General features: G+C 32.9%; 1 long non-coding RNA gene and 1 other non-coding gene across 2 annotated transcripts in view; both read left to right on the top strand.

Moving 5' to 3' along the window:
• The window catches only part of LOC149411599 (uncharacterized), an 81,210-nt gene that overhangs the window by 55,995 nt on the left and 3,074 nt on the right, over nucleotides 1-22,141 (top strand). The window lies entirely within an intron of this gene.
• Nucleotides 17,246-17,318, top strand: TRNAT-GGU (transfer RNA threonine (anticodon GGU)). The gene has a single exon. It is a non-coding gene; the product is annotated as a tRNA-Thr (tRNA).

Raw genomic sequence — 22,141 nt, 5'->3', positions numbered from 1 at the left:
TATTTGAAGAATTTAAAGTACCAAAATTTAACGATCTTATCCGAAAAAACATAATAATTCAAATAATAAAAGAAAAACAAAATCACAATTTTTCAACTGAAAGACGTACTCGTCAAAAACATATATTTCCAATACATAAATGTAACACCTCATTTGCACAACATCATTACACATTTCTAGGCAAAAAATACTTTAATAACCTACCTGATAATATCAGAAAAATCGAAGACGACAAAACCCTACTCAAAGCGATCAAAGATCATTTCAATGTAAAAAATCAAAATAACGAAATTCGCCAATTAAATAATGTAACGTCATAAATCGTTAAATTGTACATTGTTGATATACACTTATAATTTTAATATTCTTAACTCCTTAAATTATTAATAAGGATACTTATATAAATAATGTTCATCTCGTTACTCAGCATCTCTTTTAAACACAAGCGTCTGCTTCCATAAAGGAGAAACATCAAAAAATTCAAAAAAAAATGTGAAAACTAATTTTTATATATCATTATTGTTAATATATATTATACTTACCTTTTTTATTAAATAAAAAAAAAAAATAAAAAAAAAAAAAAAAAAAAAACAAGGAATTTGAATTCAGACAAATTTGCATAAATCAGAATTGAATGTTTAAAATACTGTATTTTGTCACAGATATTCATTGTTATTGCTTTTTCTTGGGAAATGAAAATGTTTTTGTGTGCTTGCGCGTAAACGCTTATGATTCTTGACTTCCAAATATAACCAAATAAACCGCCATAAGTTTTGAAAGCCATGGTTTTTGCTAAAACAATATTTCAGTCTGAAAGATGCACAGTAATCCCACTAAATGCCATTGTTAAATCAATTTGGGATTGTGACTGAACATTCCTTGTTTTTTCTGCGATCTTATAAAATATTAAATACAGACTGTTACGCCCGCCACTGGAAGGTTATACGAACTTGGCCTCTGCGGCGGTCAACCAAGTGGCCGCCAGTTGAACGTTGAACGCCCTGAACGCACGGAACCGGTATCACGGCAGGAATCCGGCTTTATTGACCGGTAATGATAATATTGTGCCGCTTGACCTGATTTGGTTGAGATGCGCAGACCGGCGACAATTGATGCGTAGACTAACTTAAAATGTATTTACTTATGATAATATGACGAGTACTTGCTGAGGTTATACAATTTAAATTACACTGGCGGATATTTTGCGTACCAAAATTACTTATCTACAAATTTAAATAATATAGTATTAAAAAAAAATATATATATAATAAAAACACCTGAAAATTATCATATCGTATAGCACCTTTATTTCACATTAAATAATAATTTCTAGGCGTAATTTCTATCATGTATTATTTTGGTATCGTAAGTTTGGTAGTGTTATTATAATAGTGTAATTTTTTGGTAGTATAATTTTAGTAGTTTAATTTGTATAGTCTCATTTTGGTAGTGTAATTTTAGTTATATAATTTTGGTAGTGTAATTTCGGAAGTGAAATTTTGGAATTGTAATTTATGAAGTGTAATTTTTTTAGTATAGTTTTGGTAGTGTAATTTTTGGAGTGTAATTTCGATAATATGATTTTGAGAGGATGATTATGGAAGTATGATTCTGGAAGTATAATTTCGATATTGTGATTTTGAGAGGATGATTATGGAAGTATAATTCTGGAAGTGTAATTTTGGTATAGTATTTACAGTAGCACTGGAAACCAGAGAAAAGAACACGAGTTATCCGGTTGCTTGTTGAGTCATCTATGTAAAATTCTCACGGTATTTTCTCATTTGTTTTCTCCCAACAGCTCTTCAACAGAATCTGGTCATAAATAGGCATAGCCTGAAATGAGTATTTATGACAAAATTGACCTTTATAAGACGATTCACATTTTCTTTCGAATTTTGTTGATTCATCTACCCATTGAATCTCATTTCGTCCATAGAAAGTTTGTCGAACATAATATCTTAGTCGGTCAATGGAACAAACTGTGTTTTAAAAAGGTCCTAAAAAATCAAACAGAATTATTACGCTCGCCTAATTTGTAAATGTTCATTTTGAAGAGGTGCACTTAATTTGCTGGTATTTTTAGCCTATACTAATCAAATTTAACTCAGCTTCGGTGCAGTATATTTAAATGAATGGGAACCATTGGTATAAAATATATAAGATTGGTTGTAACGTTAAATTTCTCATCTTTTTTTAGTGATAACATCTGGTCACCAAATAAGTCTAAAGCAATTTTAAGCGTTTCGATGCGGGTGGGCTTTCTCCCGAGTGATGCTGAGATTATCTCCCACTTTAAATCTCTCTCTCCAGTTACAAAGTGCAAACGCTTAGCTATTTGTAACGATGTGCATAGAAAACAATGTAGTTATGCTGTGAATTTTTTCTATTTTTCGGCTCTTTATCGAAAATGTTTTTCTTGTTACGCAAAATTACATGATTCTAAAAACCACACTGATATCCCTATTTAAACCTCAGCTGGGAAGCGGGTTTTTGTCTTTTTTACACCTGCAAATTGTTCTAAGCGAAAATGGGACATCAAGTATAGATTCACGTATGTAGATAAAATTTTAATATTTGAAAAGTTGTCCTGTTTTGTCGGTTTTTTTTTCTGAAGTCAAAAAGCAATTTCACAACACTCCGTATACAAGCAATGCATTTGTGTGAGTACAATTTTTAGAATACAAAAAAGACGGAGGACTGTGGAAACTGTGATATTATTCTTATACAATGCCTTATACTTACAAAATGCGTTATATTTATAGTATGAACTAACTTTGCAATAAAAACATAAAACAAATTTTTTTTTAAAAAGAATATAGAAAAATAATGACGAAAATCAGCCATGTATTCTTATGTAAATTTATTCCAATGGTTAAATACTTTTCATTCCATTGACATAGTTCACCGCTTCTTTATGTATATACCAAAGATATTAGAAGAACGAGATGTGCTATGCGCAGTTCGTACTGAGTGGAATTGTTTTGCCGAGTGTCGCCGGTTTTGTTCACCAATACTACTGCACACTTTCGCTTGCGCCAAGGTATCCGCACTAATACATAGAACAGATTTCTGTGCGTACACGTCCCGATACCGTTCAAAGTACCCTAATTAGGTAGTACTCCGGCTACGGTCCGGCGGCCAACATAGCATATCTCGTTCTTCTAATATCTTTGGTATATACCTAATATTTAAATTTATGTGTGGGTATGTAGATAGTTAAAATTGAAATAACATCGGCTCAATGAACTCACTATGACGTCACATATTGCTTCGAAGTTAGTAAGTTCAAAATAAGAAAGTAGGTTCATATTATTTTTAATTTGAACTTCTGAATACGATCAGTGTGTATGAGTGTGAGGTATTTTTACGTTGAATTTTATTGGGTTTTTACTGACACTATTAACCCCATTTTTTCTAACTAATAAAAAAGGTAGGTACAGTTTTTTTATCACAGCAACATTAGCTCTGCTGATGGTTGGTATCTTTTGGATAATACATTTGATAATATTTTGTGCAAATCGATATTTAAATACTAAACATTAATAACAAATAGTTCTGCTAAGAGAAGACTTCACGTCCAAAAAAGTATGTTTCTATTTTTCTTTTATTTAATGCAAAAAAAAAGTATTTTTTTAATACCAACCTACTTATTATAAACTATGTATCATATGCAACATTTCATTAATATAAGAAATTGTACAATTTGTTCAAAGAAACGTCACTATCTCAGTGACAGTATTTTTTATAAACTTTCTTCAAGCATAAAAAAATATTGAATAAATGCGAACAAGTAAGTCCAAATATATTAACGAAAGTCCAGAAATAGTAATCTTTTCTATTAAAACGGAATAGGTACCATGGGTCTCTTAAATAACCATATTCACTCCTACATCTCTTCAAAAAGACCCTCCACACAGTATCCTCAAAGATGACGTAGGCCTTGTGAGGAAGAACTTTTATTAAGGCCTCCAGTGTTAACGTAAATAAAATATTATATTTTAAACTTCAATTACAAATATTTATACTTTTACATAGTCCACATAACGATTTGTATATATTTTACCTATTCCCAAAAATGTTTTTTTACTCAGATTTTAGATGATATAGTTATAGATAAGTTCCTACACATTAAATTTGATTGAATTTCAGTCATAAAATCGTAAAATTCCGTAACATCTGGCGCTATTCAGTATGTAATAATTCTTACTAACTTGCTTTAATAGATTTTCTGTAGCGAAAATTATGCTTTTTGGAAGAGAGGAATGAATAAGTTTTAATTAATTTTAAACCATCATTCAAAAATGTCGTGTGCCATACTTCTTTACTTAATGTCGCAGAGGAATGAATTGTATTTTCTAAGTATCCAACTGTCGAATAATCAGCCAACTTTCCTAGAATTCAAACATGAAAAGTAATAATTGAATTTGTTAAAGTAATATTATGTAAACTCACTCAACAGGTTAATAATAATTTAACAATATTACATACTTGAGTGGTTTCCTTCACGAGTGCAAGAACTTCCAGTGCAAGATCGTTTGAACATGTTTTTGCATGAATTTATATGTAAGCAACAGCACTGATCACATCGTTGTAACATTCATTAGACAAAACATGAACAAAAATACAAATTAGATTTAAAAAAAACTATTGATTCACCTTAATTACTATAAAAAGAAACTAACTGCATTTGGCAATTTTTTTAATTTTAGCATTATAATTTTTAATTACGTAAAATGATAATTTACTTTCATTATATGGGTGACAGCCATTTAAAATAATTTCTGTTGATGATAATTTCTTATGTTGGTACTCCTGATAATATATGAGTGGCTAGAAGAAACGTTATTACTATTTACTCTGCGAAAATTAGGTAAGCATGTTTTTTAAATAAAACTTTAAAAAAAAAGTTAGGTTAGTAAATGACAGGTTAGGTTAGGTTAAGTAAGTATAGGTTAGGTTATGTTAGGATTGTACCTAAGTACATATTATTACACGATGTATTACACGTTTTATTCACTTGTTTCTGTATATCAACAATTACCTATTTGATCCATCGATTCTTAGAAGGTAAACAATTATTTACGTTTTTAAATTTACTTTATTCTACACCACTTACTATATATACGAGTATTCACAAGTCACTAGTGTAGGAGGCACTTATTAATATAATTTTACGATTACTTATAAACTTCGTAAGAAAAAAATTGTGGTAATTATTTTCGAAACAGTCTTCATCAAGATATGCAGTCTGTAAAATGGTATGATTCCATATATATTCGATGAAGAAGAAAAGCTGCTCATAAAAAACCGATTTTTTTCCTTTTATTAAATCCTTTTAATTTTGAGCTAACAAAGATTTCGACCACAAACCGCCTTGAGTTGGAACATGAATTTTATTTACTGTTATTTTTTTTATGATGGGTTAAACCAAAGATATTAGAAGAACGAGATATGCTAAGTTGTCCGCCGGACCGTAGCCGGAGTACTACCTAATTAGGGTACTTTGAACGGTATCGGGACGTGTACGCACAGAAATCTGTTCTCTGTATTAGTGCGGATACCTTGGCGTAAGCGAAGGTGTGCAGTAGTATTGGTGAACAAAACCGGCGACACTGGGCAAAACAATTCCACACAGTATGAACTGCTCATAGCACATCTCGTTCTTCTAATATCTTTGGGTTAAACGTTATGTATTGCACGAACCGTACAATACCTAAATAAAAGTAAACACGAGAAATTCTTCAAAAAATCATGAGGTTACGCTTGTGTTTTTGCGGACTCATTCTTTCCCCTTTAATAAACTTGACGTTACATTGGCTTTGACACAAAAATAACGTGCACTTAACAACTATTATATGGGTAAAAAATAAAAGGATACTGACGTATGTGGTTAGCTACCATAGAAAAAGTAAAAAACGAATTTATTTAGATGGAGAATCTTTAAATATTAACTGATTATGAGCTAATTGCTGGCAACTTGTTTACGAGAAAAACCTCATTGGTCGGCAATATAAATTATGGATGCTTGTTTTATCCAGTAAGGCATTTGTGGTGTTTCAGAAGAACGATTAATTTCCCACATTGAGGGGGAGAATTTGCCAAAAGTCCGTTTTTCGCACGTGACTGCTGTTTCTGACACGTGGCGTACTATTCCAAAAAAACAAAGGTTGTCGTTCGACAAAATAAGCTTACTAAAAGGCAAAGCATGTATAAATATTTATGTTCCTATTACTTTTAGCAACAGTTTTGAACAAAAACAAATTTGAAACGATTTTGTATTTGAGTTTCTTTCTATTAATACCAATGTTTATCTTTAATAAAGTAGAAAGAACGGTAAGAAAAATTATTTTTACTGATTTTTATTAAAAGCATTAGAGTAAATAAAATAAATACCCACTCGTAAACTAGTGAAAACATGGTAAATTAAAAAAAAAACCTGCCTACATTACAATAATCATTTATCCATGAACATTATCCAAAGAAAATACCGAATACCCACGTGTTATGTTTAATTTTGAAATGACTCATTCGTATGAAATGGGTTTTGAACACCGAAGGGATAAATTGATAGAGTTGTGTTGCGGGCTTGTCTGTGCGTCCGACGTAACCTCCATTTTCCCTTACTTAATTAAAAATTATTGATAAAACTAAAATACGACATTTTTCACTTTGGATATTTCTGTATACTTATCACGTCAATGTAAGTTTTTAGATTCTCACGGCCAAAAGCATTTTTGTTGTTTGTTTTTGGGGTGTTATGCCGTGTTGCGCTAACTCCTTCTTTAGCCAACGTTTCGGACAGCGTTGCAGTGTCCATCATCAGGGCAGATCCGTTAGATCCGAAGATATGTCAATATTTATTTTAATGTGAAGACCGTAACAGAGTTCTAACTGTTCCTAAATCTCCTAAGCCAGTGGGTCTATGGTATTCCTATTTGGGGTATGATGTATAAGAGAGGGAAAATGTAAATAAGAGATAGAGCTGAGCAATTTAGACCTGGTCACCAAATACGGCTAAAATCATATAAAACAACGTTTCATTCCTGAATGGAAGTCTTTCACCAGGGCGATACTGAGAGTATATTCCACTCTGGAAAGTGCCGCAAAAGTACATACAATATTTAAAATTAAGTAATAATTGTGAAAGTGGAAACAACGCACTGTGTGGTATGATTTTTTTTAATACATAAATAATAAAATTTGAAAAAAAAAATGTACCTGATTTAGTTAACCCTTTCAACGCCAGAGTTCCTACTGAGGAACATGAGCTAAACAAATTATATATCTTGATTTTGTCAAGAAAATGCCCACTATTTTGCGAATCGCTTGTAAAAGATATCCTGGCAAACGAATACTGTAAATATAATGATCCCGTTTTGACTGTTTTGCTAGGACCGATAATCAAATTTTTAATGTTTTTTTTGTGTTATCTTTACATTGTAATACGTATCAATTATATTGTAATACACTGTAAGTTAATATTTAAAAAAATTAAATAACTGTTTGTGCGATAGTTTTTTTCCATACTTATAAAAAAATAATAGTGAAAATCAAAAAAATAAAAATAATCTAAATTAGTGAGCATCTTTATGTGGAAATAATAGTGCGGTACTGAAAGGGTTGATTTCGACCATATATTAATATTATCTGCGTTTGGATGGAAAATTTTTCAGCATCAGTTACCTCAATATAATAAAGCTTATGATTGATGAACGCCGTTGGACCGATAGCTGTGCGGATATATCGATGTCATCATAATCTGTCAAACGGGGAGAATACAACCCCTTTGTGCTCTGAGGGAATTATCCGACGTTGGGACAAGAAATTTTCATTGATGATGACGTGTTTTATCTCGTACTGCTTAATCCGCAATCCATTTCCTGCCTCTTGTTTGTTGTATCTGTTTTATGAATCCATTGATTGAGCTCTTTGAAAGCAATAATCGGCTTTGCTTTATAGAAATGTAGTAGTTATGTATTCATGGCGTCCGGAATCTCGTAGTGCACGTGGGATGCTAGGGAATCTTTATTACATAGTGAAATAACAAAATATATTAAAAAATATATTTTTTTTATTTTACGTTGTTGCATTTTTTTCGTCAACAAAAATTTGAACTAAACATTCAAACTTTGAACTCGATTTACTCGAAAACTAAAAGTCAACAAAAAAAAATTCTTCGAAATTGACTCCGGTTCCATGCTAACTCAACACAGTGACAATTCAACACACTTTTAAAAAGTGATATAAAGTCATTAGATACGATGAAAAAAAAAATTAAACCTAACCTAACCTAACCTACTTAACCCAGATAATTAAGTTTTTGTTTCATCACTTTCCATGATGATATAACTTTTTAAAGATGTGATGATTTATCCGGTCACCGATTGAAAGTGATGTATTTTCAATCAGAGTACGTTCCCTTCATTTTAACAAAATAACACAAGTCATCGTTTGATTTGTTGTTTAACGTTTTAAAAATATTCAAAAATTCTAAAAGGCTCAGTGAATACGCTTTCACAGAAGAAAAACCTATCAAAACTAAATTAATCAAATAATACGTTTCCATTCAGCGCCGATTTTGGGTGTTCCACACAGAAATGCGATCTATCTTTTCCAATCCATCACACTGCATTACACTATACGTCGTGTATTGCTGGTCACGATCCCGATACAAAATATTCAAACGATATGTCTGACAAAAGATTTTTAATGGTGAATCCCGGATACAACGTATATATTTATAAAATCAGACCTTAATAAAACCACGTTAATCACGAAATGAGTTCGTGAGATGTAGATAAATCCCAATAGAACATTTTACTTACCATATTATTGATTGACGTAGCGATGGATTTCCTTCCTTTTTTTCCAATAAAAATCATTGGATGACTTTAAAATGATTCCAATTGGACATTCCCTAAGCCATTAAAATCCTCTTAAAATAATGTTCACAAAATTTTGTTCATGTAGAAAAGTGTTTTTTATTCCTTTTTCACATTTTTTAGAAAATCTTTAACCATTGCACAAAATTACAGTTTAGTAAAACGAATTAGAAAATAATGATTGAACCTTAAATATCCCAAAGAGCAAAGGTAGTTTTAAAGTTCTTTGTTGAATGGCCAAATATTGCGAACACACCAGAACCCATTTGATACAAAAATAATAAAATTGCGATGCATTTGCTCAATGAGAAATAAATATATTACTAATCAACTGCTAATCAAGAGTAAGATTGATGGAAGAGGAAAGCGTAATAGTGGAAGAAAGACGTCTCAACTCCTGGTTTCAAAGTCTACGGGACTGATGCGATAAAAAATCTATAAAATAAGTCACTAGAACTCGCTTAGTACAATAAATGTCGTTATGAGACTGGCAAAAAATCCAGTAGTTTCTCAGACAGCTTTGTCATCGTTACGATGCTATTTTCTCATTGATTCTCAGTTAGATACGCCCGCAATATGTCAAAGAATCCATATACAGTGAGACCCGGATATATCGTCGCAGTGTCTGACGTAAGACCTCAATGTAAGAGGCGGATCCCGACGCTGGTTTTATAACTTGATATAATAGAGGGTCAGTGTTATAACTGTTGTCTACTTGTATTGCCGAAGGGGGTTCGGGTTTTAAAGAGCTGGAATTGGAATAGAATGGACTGCATATAGCCTTAGGGTAAAATAATAAAGGATTTGTGATTCACTTTGTGCCACGAAGTAGACTATTTTAATGGCTGTCTCACGATGTATATAAATAGATTGAATTATTTTTTTTAAAACAAAAGAATAACAATGCTTTATAATAAGCGTGTCGATAAATAGATCAGGGTTTGACCTACATTTTTTGTGATTTGAGATTTTCATGACCAATAGTATTATAGTGATTTATCTTTGGGGTATTATGCCGTATTGTATTATCTCCTTATTTATACAATGTTTAGCCAATTAAACTAACAATGACTATTGGTGCACCCGCAAACAAATTATCTCAATATCTTTCGAAAATACTGCACATGCAAATGGGAAATACCAAGTCGTGGATTAAAGATCCCACAGATCTGATCAGAAAGCTTAAGACAATTAAGACTGGGGAAGGAGATATTCTTCTCAGTTTTGACGTAGTATCTTCTTTCACTAATATACCTCTAAAAATTCCATGACAATGCTAAGTGAGATCTACGAGGAAGACATTTTTAAGCTTTTTGAACAAGTGGTCCAATAAATGGTTCCCGGGCGACAATACCCGCTTCTCAAATTGAAAGAGTTTATCGTACGTATCCAAATTAGCTTCGTTTATCCATTAAATGTCGGCCAGACATAGTAAGGTACTTAGATTTAACAAAAAGATGATCAATATGAACCATCTAAATGATAATGATGTTGTTCCATATAAAAATGGAACAAAAAGCTGCAACGCCATGAACCTCTGTCCGAGTCAGTAACGGTTTTTTCTAAAGTGCGTTTGTGCAGTGAACTTCGTTAAACTTGCATTATAGTAATATTAGCACATTATAAACAGCGCGCCATTAAAATTCTGACTCTAAAATCAACGCGAACAAAAAATACGGTCAAGTACCAACACGATATTCGCTTGCTGCGCCCCATACAATCAGCCCAAAATACTTCATACAAAGATCCAAACCAACACAATCGCCCTGACGGTGAAATCTTATAACCTATGCCAAATAAGACGATGTTTGTGCGGTGCGATAATGTTTGATGCCACTTGCCACCGCCCGTGCGGCAGTACCTATATAGATGCTAGTTAAATATTATTTTTCTTTAATACTTTATTGTAAACTTTTGTAGATTTTTATTGTAATTTTCTTTCGTTTTTCCATTTTTGAATTCATATTCACTTTAGTTCACTTTAATTTATCCTTTGACAGTTGCATGCCTCCATAAATTTCACAAGAGAATAGTTGTGAACTTCTAACCTTGATTCCTTAATTTTGAACATTCTAATGACTGTCTATTATACATACAAATGTATAGCCTTTGCACCGCTTTTCGCAGTTATTTTAATTGCTTTGAATCCATTTTTTAACAAGGTAAACCAAGGTTTCTAGAGCAATGATGTACAATTTTTATAGCCAGCAGACCAATTTTGGAAAAAATTCGGTTTATGAAATTTTTAAATTTTTGTATGTGTTTTCAGCAAAGATATTAGAAAAACGAGATGTGCTATGAGCAGTTCATACTGTGTGGAATTGTTTTGCCCAGTGTCGCCGATTTTGTTCACCAATACTACTGCACACCTTCGCTTTCGCTAAGGTATCCGCACTAATACATAGAACAGATTTCTGTGCATACACGTCCCGATAGTATTCAAAGTACCCTAATCAGGTAGTACTCCGCCTACGGTCCGGCGGCCAACATAGCATATCTCGTTCTTCTAATATCATTGGTTTTCAGCAACTAAATTTGGAATCACACCCTTGCAAAAAGAAACCCACCAAAGTTTTCGACCATAGCGCGTACAAAGAAAGCGCTACTGGCAAAAATGTGGCTAGAGTCAAGCCGATAAATTTAGCACTGTTGATATTTATTGATTGATCGTTCGAATATTCAGATTCCAAACCAAATGTAGTGAAGATAATATCAATAGAATTTTAAGAAATCTTTGCTTCAAACATAGATCTCAAACAAACAGAAGGGCTGCGAGGAAAGCGACAAATTTCCAACATTGTAAAGTCGAAGAACTTCTGTAATTTTGAGAAAATCTAAAAAGCTTGTTATTTTGAACGGCTATTTCAAAACTTTGAAGATATAATACAATTGCCGCCAAAACCTTTTGAAAACAGAAACGGAGCCGTTGAATATTTATAATCATAAACTTTTTGTTTTTTGTTTTTTGTTTAGCCAAGTTGGCCCCACGAAAAGGCTTGCGGGCCGTGGGTTGTGCATTTTTTTCTTCTATGTGACATCTCACAAGAACGCTCCTACAGTGCAAAAGCAGGGGAGCTATGTAGTTTCACTACTTATTATCATTAACATACAAAGCATCCCCTAACTTAACATGGACATAAAAAAATGCCAAACCAAAAGAATATTATAATTAACGTTCATTAATAAAAATTTTGGTAGTATGAGTTTTTTTTAACGTGCTTATAATACATTTGCCCAGCTTGTAGAGAAAATATGATTTTGAGGCAAAATAACCTCATCACATAATTATGTTCCTCGTAATATTTGTTTTTCCTAACAATATAATTTAAATTATGACGTAATGTGATATGATGTGAGTAGGTATGTAATATTTAAAAAAAATTAAATCTTATTTACATTACTAGCCACAAACATCATATTACATTATAGTCCCTGAATGACAGATCTGACTGAGGCGTCAATACAAATAAAAGTATTTTTATATTTTTTTTATATAATGCGTAGATATGTGATTTGTTTGTCATTGGAAAAATAAATAATTATTCTTCACAGTTTGTATCAAATATTTATGAATAATTTTTTTTTAAATTGTTAAAGGGCATGATTACGAATTTCGGCATTTTTTCATTGAAAGTTGAAAGTAAAAAAATTATTTATATTTTTTTATTGTATAAACGGTATAAAAAAAAGAAGTAACAGTTTTATTACTTATTAACTACACAAAAGGAAAATGTTTTATAAACAACGAATTCAGTCAAAATTTCCTGGTAAGCTTTTTTGTTAACATTTTCATGTTTGATACTAAAAAAATATTTTTTATAACGATCAATGTATTTTTCAAATGCAAATATAATTAATAGTTAATTTTATCTAGTTTTTAAAATAATATTTCTTTTAACGACAACTTCAAAAATAAGAAACTTGAAATACATTTTAGATACCTAGGAAATATTTCGAAATTCCAAGAAAATTCACCATGTCGTTGGGAATTGTTGCTAAAAATATTTAAAAGCCTGAAGAGTTATGACTGTTTGTTGGTGGCGTAATAACCAGCATAGTTGCCCTCCAATCAGATGTTCGGGGTTCGACTCTAAGCCGTAGCATATGGAAAAGTCACTAACTGTTGAAGATTTTGATGAAATGGATAACTTTTGGTTGCAATTTTAAATACTTACTTATTTAAGCGTGATATTACATATTTTTATAATTCTGGTTTTGTTCAATATTTTTGTCTTTTAATATAATAATTGCAAAATCAGATTTCTAAATTCCCTACTTAGGTAATTAATAATAAGTAATTTTTCACAATACCGGTTTCTTTAGGTTTTAATACATATTTGTGATTTTTGTGGGTAAAATCACGAGTGATTTTATTGTAATTGTTTTAAGAAAGGTGATGACTTTTTGCGAAATAAGCGATGGCGTATAATATCTAATGGTAATTCGTTAGTTAATGTACTCCATATGTACATATGTGGATGGCAACATATTGTGCGAAAAACTGTTAAAATATCTTGGTAAATATGTCAAATCATATTTATATTTGAAAACGAAGTGGTACGTAGTTCACATATACAATAAATATCAAAGAGGTTTGATGAATTTCGGAAAAAAATCAGATACTGTGCTGACAGGGACATAAATCGATTTAAGTATTTTCACGGATTTGTTGACTTTACCCGTAATCTCGGTATTGAAAATTAAGTATTTTGACGTATCTAACTCATTTTAACCAAAATGTTTGTTGGTGACTTCGCTTCGCGGCGACGATATATACAGGGTGTCCTGGGTAAAGTGCACAAACTTCGGGAGGTGATTACACGTGATGTTAGAATTAAGAAAAAAATAAAATATACAATTTTTTTTCAAATGGTTTTTAATGATTCCGCGCTAGTTAATAATAATTAATGTACGACTATTTATTATGACTTTATTTTTTCCCCAGACGCGACCTTTTGAGAATTATCCAATTAAGTAAATATTACTTTAATCGACAGACCGCGACGCGCTTCGGTCACTGCCGAGACGTTTTCAGTTGCATGTAGTGACTTTTTTACAGTACCATTCGTTCACGATAAACTATGGCTTTATTTTCCTGAAGTAGACCTAGCCTGGTGGTTAGGATACTTAATTACTAACTAACTAACTATCTAACCATCACACTGTTTCTTCGCAGGGGTAGGCAGAGAGGACGGACCGCAAAACAACTCGGTCTTGGCACACACTTCTTGCCTCATTCACTCTTCCTCTTCTATTATTCTGACTCTCGACATGACCCGAATCAATTATCTGATTTACTTGGTTGTGCCATGTCTTCCTCGGGCGTCCCCGACTTATGCTACCATTCACATTTGCATCGTACATTCTCCTTACACTCCTTTCTTCCCTCATTCGCTCTACATGCCCAAACCATATGAGAGTCCCTTTCTTGATCTTACTCACTACGCTTACATCAGCCACGCACTCATTGCGGATCTCCACATTTCTCACACGGTCATATCATACAATTACAAGCAGTCGAATAGAGTTCACTTCCCACTTTGGACAGGTACTGCGATCTAATCTTTTTTTCGCCTCAGATAGATGATTACCTGGTAGTTAGAATATCTAATTACAAGCATACGAATAGAGTTCACTTTCCACAGGTAATGCGATCTAGTCCTTTTTTCGCCTCAGATAGACGATTACCTTGCGGTTAGGATACCTAATTACAAGCAGTCAAATAGAGTTCACTTCCCACTTCGGACAGGTACTGCGATCTAATCTTTTTTTCACCTCAGATAGATGATTACCTGGTAGTTAGAATATCTAATTACAAGCATACAAATAGAATTCACTTCCCACTTTCCACAGGTAATGCGATCTAGTCCTTTTTTTGCCTCAGATAGACGATTACTTGGTGGTTATGATACCTTGTTATAAGCAGTCTAATAGGTAAAGTGATAGGTACTGCGATCTTGTCCTTATTTCAGATCATGTAATGCACATTAAAAATGTCCATACTCCATTCACGTTACAAGTCTTAGACTTTTTTTGGTGCTACAAATCTAAGATTTTACAATTTTTACAAACATAATAATTTCGGTTGATGGTGCATCTGCGAAGTGACGTGAATTCCTGTGTAATCCTGCGTCATGCGTAAAATTATTTATTTTTAAAAAAATTTAAAATTTTCACAATTGGAAATGATTGGTATTGTAATAACAATTGGAACAATTATATTATATTCATGTATTTGTTATTTGAAATGATTAATTAATTTTGAAATATTTTTTTTAACTTTTAGACAGATATCGACAGATATATTTCATAGGTTCTAAAGATACATTTCTGACGTCTAATTTTTAAAGCAATGATTCAGAGGCAAATATTTTATAAATGCTTTCAGTTTATTTTATGTAGGTATTTAAAATTGTTTTTTTTTTCTTAATTTTATTATATTTAGTAATGCAGGACAACGATAATTGCTTCCCGTCTCAGTACAGACATCATCTGTTGAGGCGGAAAACCTAGTAGCATTTGTACCTACATTATTTGTCAATAATTGCCCGGGTTGCCGGCAATTAAATTAAATAAATTTTGTTGATATTTAAGTCATCAGCCAAAGATTTTTTAAGACCAATGATATAAAAAATCACGTGACACCGTTGTTTATTATGCAAATGGCTGCGTTATATGCAATGAGAGTGCATTACTGGAGCGATTTTCTTCTGAAAGTATAATTTATTGACATATCGTGTTTTTGTGCAATTGGATTGCTGTTACTAATTATTTGATAATAATAGACCGGTCGGTGGCCGAGTTGACATCGCGTTTGGGTCACACCCAGGCGTAGTGTGTTCAATTCCTCGGCTGGCTAAGTTCTCCATCACAAAACAAGCAACATTTTCAGCATACTGTGGAGGTAGCAAGAGATTTTCAAATATTGTCAGGTTATTCGCAACCCGGGAATGTTTGTCTTGTTTTAAAAAAATAAAAAAATAAATAATTGAAGAAGCTACTGAGATTATGACATCCCCGATTTGGAGCTAGTTGTGAGGCTGTAGAGAGTGGAAGGGATAAGAAGTGAAATGAAAAAGGTTAATGCAGTCAGGCTGATAATGAAAGTATTTTCCACTCTATTGTTTTGATAGAACAATCCTTTTAATGAATTTCCAATTTCAAAAAATAATTATTCGTAAGGCTAGTAGAAAAAAAATACTCATTTAATTGGAACTTGTAAGTAATCGACAAGTAAGTGCAAGTTGAATAAAACAAATGAACTCTCTATCAAGTTTGAGCAAGTCGAATAAAACAAATGAACGGTTTACCAAGTTAGCGCAAGTTAAATAAAACAAATGAACTGCTTACTGATCACAATAACCATCTAAACGATTGAATACAATCACAATCTTCAGGAAATTTTGATCAACGTTTGGTCAGAATATACTGATTGCCCTCTAGATGATTTTCTGAAAAAATCAGTGAAAAATTTAATCAACATTCTAACATTTAAAACTCAAATAAATAGCTGGGAAATGAAAAATAGAAAATATACACATAAAACAGAAACCACTCAACCGAACAGAAAAACACTACATAATACATCATATTTATATTTATTCTTTCAGTAACTTCTTATTATTCTTGAAATTTAATTTTAATGATGTATATGATATCTTCAACATGAGATATCCCTGTGAAGATATCATTATCTCATTTTATTGTTAATAATTTGTAAAAAGTTATTTTTTTAATAAAGGTAGGCGTACGAGTATTGTATTAAATTAACTATTCACCTGAAACACCCACACAAATCCTTGAAGTTTTATAAAAACGAATTCACCCTTCCTAAATTATTGTTTGTTGGCGAACTAATGATTTGTGATGAGTAATATTTTATGTGATGTCAAAACAACTTTATTACTGAGTAAAGTTCTAAAAGCGCCATTCGATATTATAATTGAATTAATCGGAAGTTGACACTTGACACTCGATATAAATTTGGGGATCAGTCTTCTATTGTGTCAAATATAGTAGCAGTGTCAATAATCAATTATTTTTTATTTTTTGTAGATTGTAGATTATTGGTACCAAAATAATATTAAAAATAAAATGATATATTTATATTTTTTTAATGATAAAGTAATGTTTATAAGACAAGGTTTTTATGCATGGCGCAAATGATAATAAATTATTATAAGCAATAATTAGTTGCCTTCAATATCAATACAAATTGAAAATATCTCCCGAGTAAAAACAAATGCCGCCGTGTATACACTTGCATAGTGTTAGTTGTTTACAGGTGGAAAAATATAATAAGCAGTAATTGTTGATTGAAGTACTAGTACATATTGAATTATTTGGCGTGTTGGAAAGACGCCGACGTGGCTCAGTGGTCCAGAGCGTCTGACCGGTCATCAGAAGGCACGGATTCGATTTCCGTCGTCGGCATTTATTTTTACTTGGGAGATATTTTCAATTTGTATTGATATTGCAGGCAACTAATTATTGCTTATAATAATTTATTAAAATAATTTTAATTTTTCGGAATAACTTTATTTAGTAAAACCTCAAATTGTAATATTTAATTATTGAAGACAATATTAGCGATTTATAAACGAAAATCTGAAACAGAAAAATCAGAGAAGGATACGGTCACATCTAGGACTCGAACCCAGGACCCTTGTCTTTCCGGGACACCGCTCTACCAACTGAGCTAATCAGACCCTGTCCCCCTCGGTCACTTTTAACTGTATCATACTTCGAATAAGAACTACCAACATTGTATTCATTTTTCACCGCACATTTTTACTGGCAACTATCTTTATGTATGATCGCAAGATTCAACCCGAACTAAATGCAATCTAGACAGCGTCTTTTTAGATAAACCTATCTTATTTTTTTATTTGTAATGTGCGACATCTATTGACTTTTCTGCAAGTCTAGAATGAATATTAATTTTTCGGAATAACTTTATTGAGTAAAACCTCAAATTGTAATATTTAATTATTTTAACAATATTAGCGATTTCTAAACGAAAATCTGAAACAGAAAAATCAGAAAAGGATACGGTCACATCTAGGACTCGAACCTAGGACCCTTGTCTTTCCGGGACACCGCTCTACCAACTGAGCTAATGGGACCCTATCCCCCTCGGTCACTTCTAACTGTATCATACTTCGAATAAGAACTACTAACATTGTCTTCATTTTTCACCGCACATTTTTATTGGCAACTATCTTTATGTATGATCGCAAGATAGTTGCCAATAAAAATGCTGTCTAGATTGCATTTAGTTTGGGTTGAATTTAGTTTGGGTTGAATAGTTTGGGTTGACCTTCAAGGGTCCGCGACTGCTTCAGCGCGGGCGACCAGCCCGCCAGCTCCGTCTCTCGTTCAGTCCCAGCCCAGGGACTATCAGTTCCTCTGCAATTGCCTCCGGTTACCATCCATCCAAGTATTCGCGTAGACTGCAAGGCGTGTGTGGTAAAGCGGGAAATAGGCGATTCCGCCCTCAAATATGATACCCATCCGACAAATTGACAATTATTGCCTGCTCCCGTCAGGTATTACGTGCGAAGCGAGTGAAGATTGCCGCCCTTTTTCGTGGATTCCTCTCGAACGGAATCTCGCATCCCGGTGTCCAGTGACACGCGTTTCACTTTCCCGGGTTCAAATTTAAGTCGCGCATTTATCGTATTTACCCGCGATTTGTACATGAACGCAATAATCCGCGTTTCAGGATCGGATGCCTGGATTAAAATATTCGAGCATTTGTTCCGCTCAACTTTTAAAATTCACAAGGGTTATCAACTTGGCACTTTGACATTCCCACAGAGTCCGAGCCCAACTGGGCCCTGTAGGTAAGTGCCGGATCCCGCAAGAATAATCCCTATCCTCCTATGTTGCGCTCATATGTGGCTGTCAAAAGAACCCATAGACAATAATCGAAATGCTAATCAGTACCTGATTACAATTGTTATGTTCAAATTAAATATTTTCATAACATCTCTTTGAAGACTTGTTACCATAAGTGGCGATTCGTACAATAATACGCGGACTTGAGTTAAGGGTTTGAGTCCTCGCTCTATAATTGACGGGGAATAGAAAAAACCCACCGGTGATCAATGGCATGACGTAAATAACAATAGCTTTTCTAGCAAGCATTATGAAATAGGCATTAAAATAAAATAAAAAACTGAAACTAAAAGTTGCTTTCCAGCGGTTGCTCGTAGAAAGAATAATCGGATTCTAATCATAATTTATTCTTGAGATGTCCATCTAAGCGAAACGTACGTCTTCACTTTTTAATCGATTTTCTACTTTCCCACCAACGTAGCTTACTATATCTTATATAGGTGTGATTGGCGGCAGAATAAGTTCCCTTTCATATTAAAAAAATCATTGATTTATCGTAGATAATAGAAATATATTAACACGCAAAAACGAGATTCGTGACCTTGGAGTGATCTTCGAAGCAAATCTCTCTTTCAAATCCCACATATATGACATTGTCTCTCGCGCCAACAAAATGCTTGGATTTGTTCTTCGTAATGCGAGATCATTTACTAATGGAATTGCAATACGGAGAACATATGAAGCGCTTGTCCGCAGTATCCTGGAATACAGCTCCATTATTTGGGCCCCTTCTGAACAAAACCATATCTTAGAAATAGAAAAAGTACAAAAAAGATTTATGCGTTACCTGTATATGAGGAAATATACATACTATCCATTCCTGTATCCATCGTTGTTCTTAACAGGAATGCTCGATTTCAATACATTAGAAGCCCGCAGAAAAATATTTTTTGGCAAACACTTTTTTAAGTTAATCTCTGGTACAATACATAATCCGCCTATGTTGAAAGAGGTTAACTTTTATGTCCCTAACAATTATACTCGAGGGAGATCCCATGCACTCTTATATGCTCCGAAAGCGAGGACTTCTGCCTATCAGAACGCGCCAATAAACAGAGCGACTCAACTGCTTAACGATTCTGCATTAGCCATCGACATTTTCAATGTCACCTACAGACAATTCAGTAACTATCTTATAACGCATGTGACAAAATAGTAAAACTGCCTGTGTAAACCTTTTAATTTGTAATCTTCTCTATGATATATTGGTGTATAACCGTTTCATGGAGAACATGAAAAAAAAATAAAAATAAAAATAAATAAATAAATAATCGTTTGAAAAATTTATTATTGCTTCCCAGCAAATTTATTTGCTCAATGTGCTCATCTGATCGGTAACACGTTCATACATACATAATTGCTTAAATAAATATTTAAGATTTAACTTAGGTTTAACTTGTATGAAAGTTTTTGTTTATCCTCAAAAGTTAAGAATTAATTCTAACTTTCAAAAATCGCCCCTTTTAACTCCTGTACAGTATTGGTTGTCACATTAAAAAATAAAATAATAAAAGCCACAAATGTTGATTATCGGTAATGTAAAAATGATTAACGAGAATATAAAACAGAGGTGCTAAAGGGGGAGGGGGGTGTGTCTACACGATTTCACAATTTAAAAAATTATTCTCCCATAAATTTTTTTATTTCTCTTGCTAAATTTTGGACAGATTTTGTAATTTTTAAAGTTTAACGTATTCTTGTTTGATCTCTATTTGACAACAAAAAACGTAATCAATGATAATATTATGAAAAAAATGACAATAATTATCTTGTTCTTTGAAAGGCAAAATTCTCAAGCAAATATTTTATAAAAAATACTTTTAGCTTCACAAATCCAACAATAATTAAAATATTCAGTGATTTCACGGGTCTGCGCTATTCATGAAATAAATTGTTTCAAACTAACGTTGCACACCCAGTAGATACTTTAACTATTATACAGGGTGTCCGTGGGTAACGTGCACTAACTTCGGGAGGTGATTCTCGATGATAGTAGTATTAAAAAATTTGAAATTTTTTCGAAAATTAAACTTTTAGGGGTACTTTTCATGTACAAAGTTAAAATTGGTTCGTCGTGTGTGGCCGACATTATTATTTTGCGTTATTATCAAACTACTGTTCCGCGCCTAATGCAGGATCCGCCAATCAGTCTTGAACTCAATAAATACCGTGCGTTGTTTCAATAACATATCTAGTGTGTATTTATTAAGACTTCTTAAAGAAAAAATATTTTTATTCAGTGTTTGTTTTCTCCAGACTTAATTTTAACATTGTATTTGTTGATGAAGGACAATGTTTGCTCCAAAGAAGTTAATATTTTTGAAGTGCTCCGGTTACATATTCACGAAACCGCAGATGAGATACGCTACAACGTACTATTCTAAATTGTATTACTTTTTGTTTACATGCTTGTCTACAAGCTGAAGGTGGACATTTTGAATATTTAAAAAAAATGAAAAAGCAATTACATTACGTAGTGAAGTTATTTATTCTTCTTCTTCTTCCTAGCACTATCCCAACTCATTGCCTAGGTAGGCTGTTGGGGTCGGCTCTTCTCGTTCTCAGGTTATAGCTTCTTCGGTTCTGAGTGTCGCTTTCATCTAGGCCGTTTCTTTGTAGGATTTTGGAGCATTGGGTCATCCAGGAGTTCTTTGGTCTACCTCTGGATGACTGTCTTTGAAGCTCTATAGACATTGCCTGCTTCACTGTGTGGTCTGGTGGTCTCCGTCTTATGTGCCCATACCATCTTAACTGTCGTTCCTCTAGCTTACTGTTTATGTCAGTGACACCCAGGCTACCACGAATGCGTGAGCTTTTAATTTTATCTTTTAATGATACTCCTGCCGTCCATCTAAGCATTCGCATTTCTGCTGATTCGAGTTGCCTAGAGTAGGAGTTGTACATAGTCCAGCATTCGGAGCCATACATTATCGCGGGTCTAACAATAGTCTGGTATGTCTTTTCTTTAAGTTTTATTGGCATTTTCGTGTCGCACAAAATTCCTGTTACGGATCTAAATTTCATCCATCCCACTCTTATCCTATGGTTGACATCCGCTGCACATCCTCCGTCTCTGTGGATGAGTGAGCCCAGATACTTAAATGAGTCACAGTTCGCTAATGTTACTCCATCCAATTGCATCGAAGGAGTTACAGCATTTGGGTTTTCAAATGGTAAATAAAGTGAAGTTATTTATTGTTATAAATAATTTTATCGTTGAAAGTGTCGTTAAAAATTTCTACATTTTGTTATTTTAGTACAGTTCTCTTTTTGAATTTTGACAAACGATTTTGTGATTTATTGTAAATGTCAAAATCTCGGTCATATTTAATTGTTTACACGCGATTTCCATAGAT

Source organism: Hesperophylax consimilis, chromosome 25 (genome assembly GCF_061612785.1).
Source record: "Hesperophylax consimilis isolate HC1 chromosome 25, BYU_Hcon_1.0, whole genome shotgun sequence".
Classification (NCBI taxonomy): domain Eukaryota; kingdom Metazoa; phylum Arthropoda; class Insecta; order Trichoptera; family Limnephilidae; genus Hesperophylax; species Hesperophylax consimilis.
Note: the sequence above shows the minus strand (reverse complement) of the source record. Positions and strands in the feature narration are given on the sequence as shown.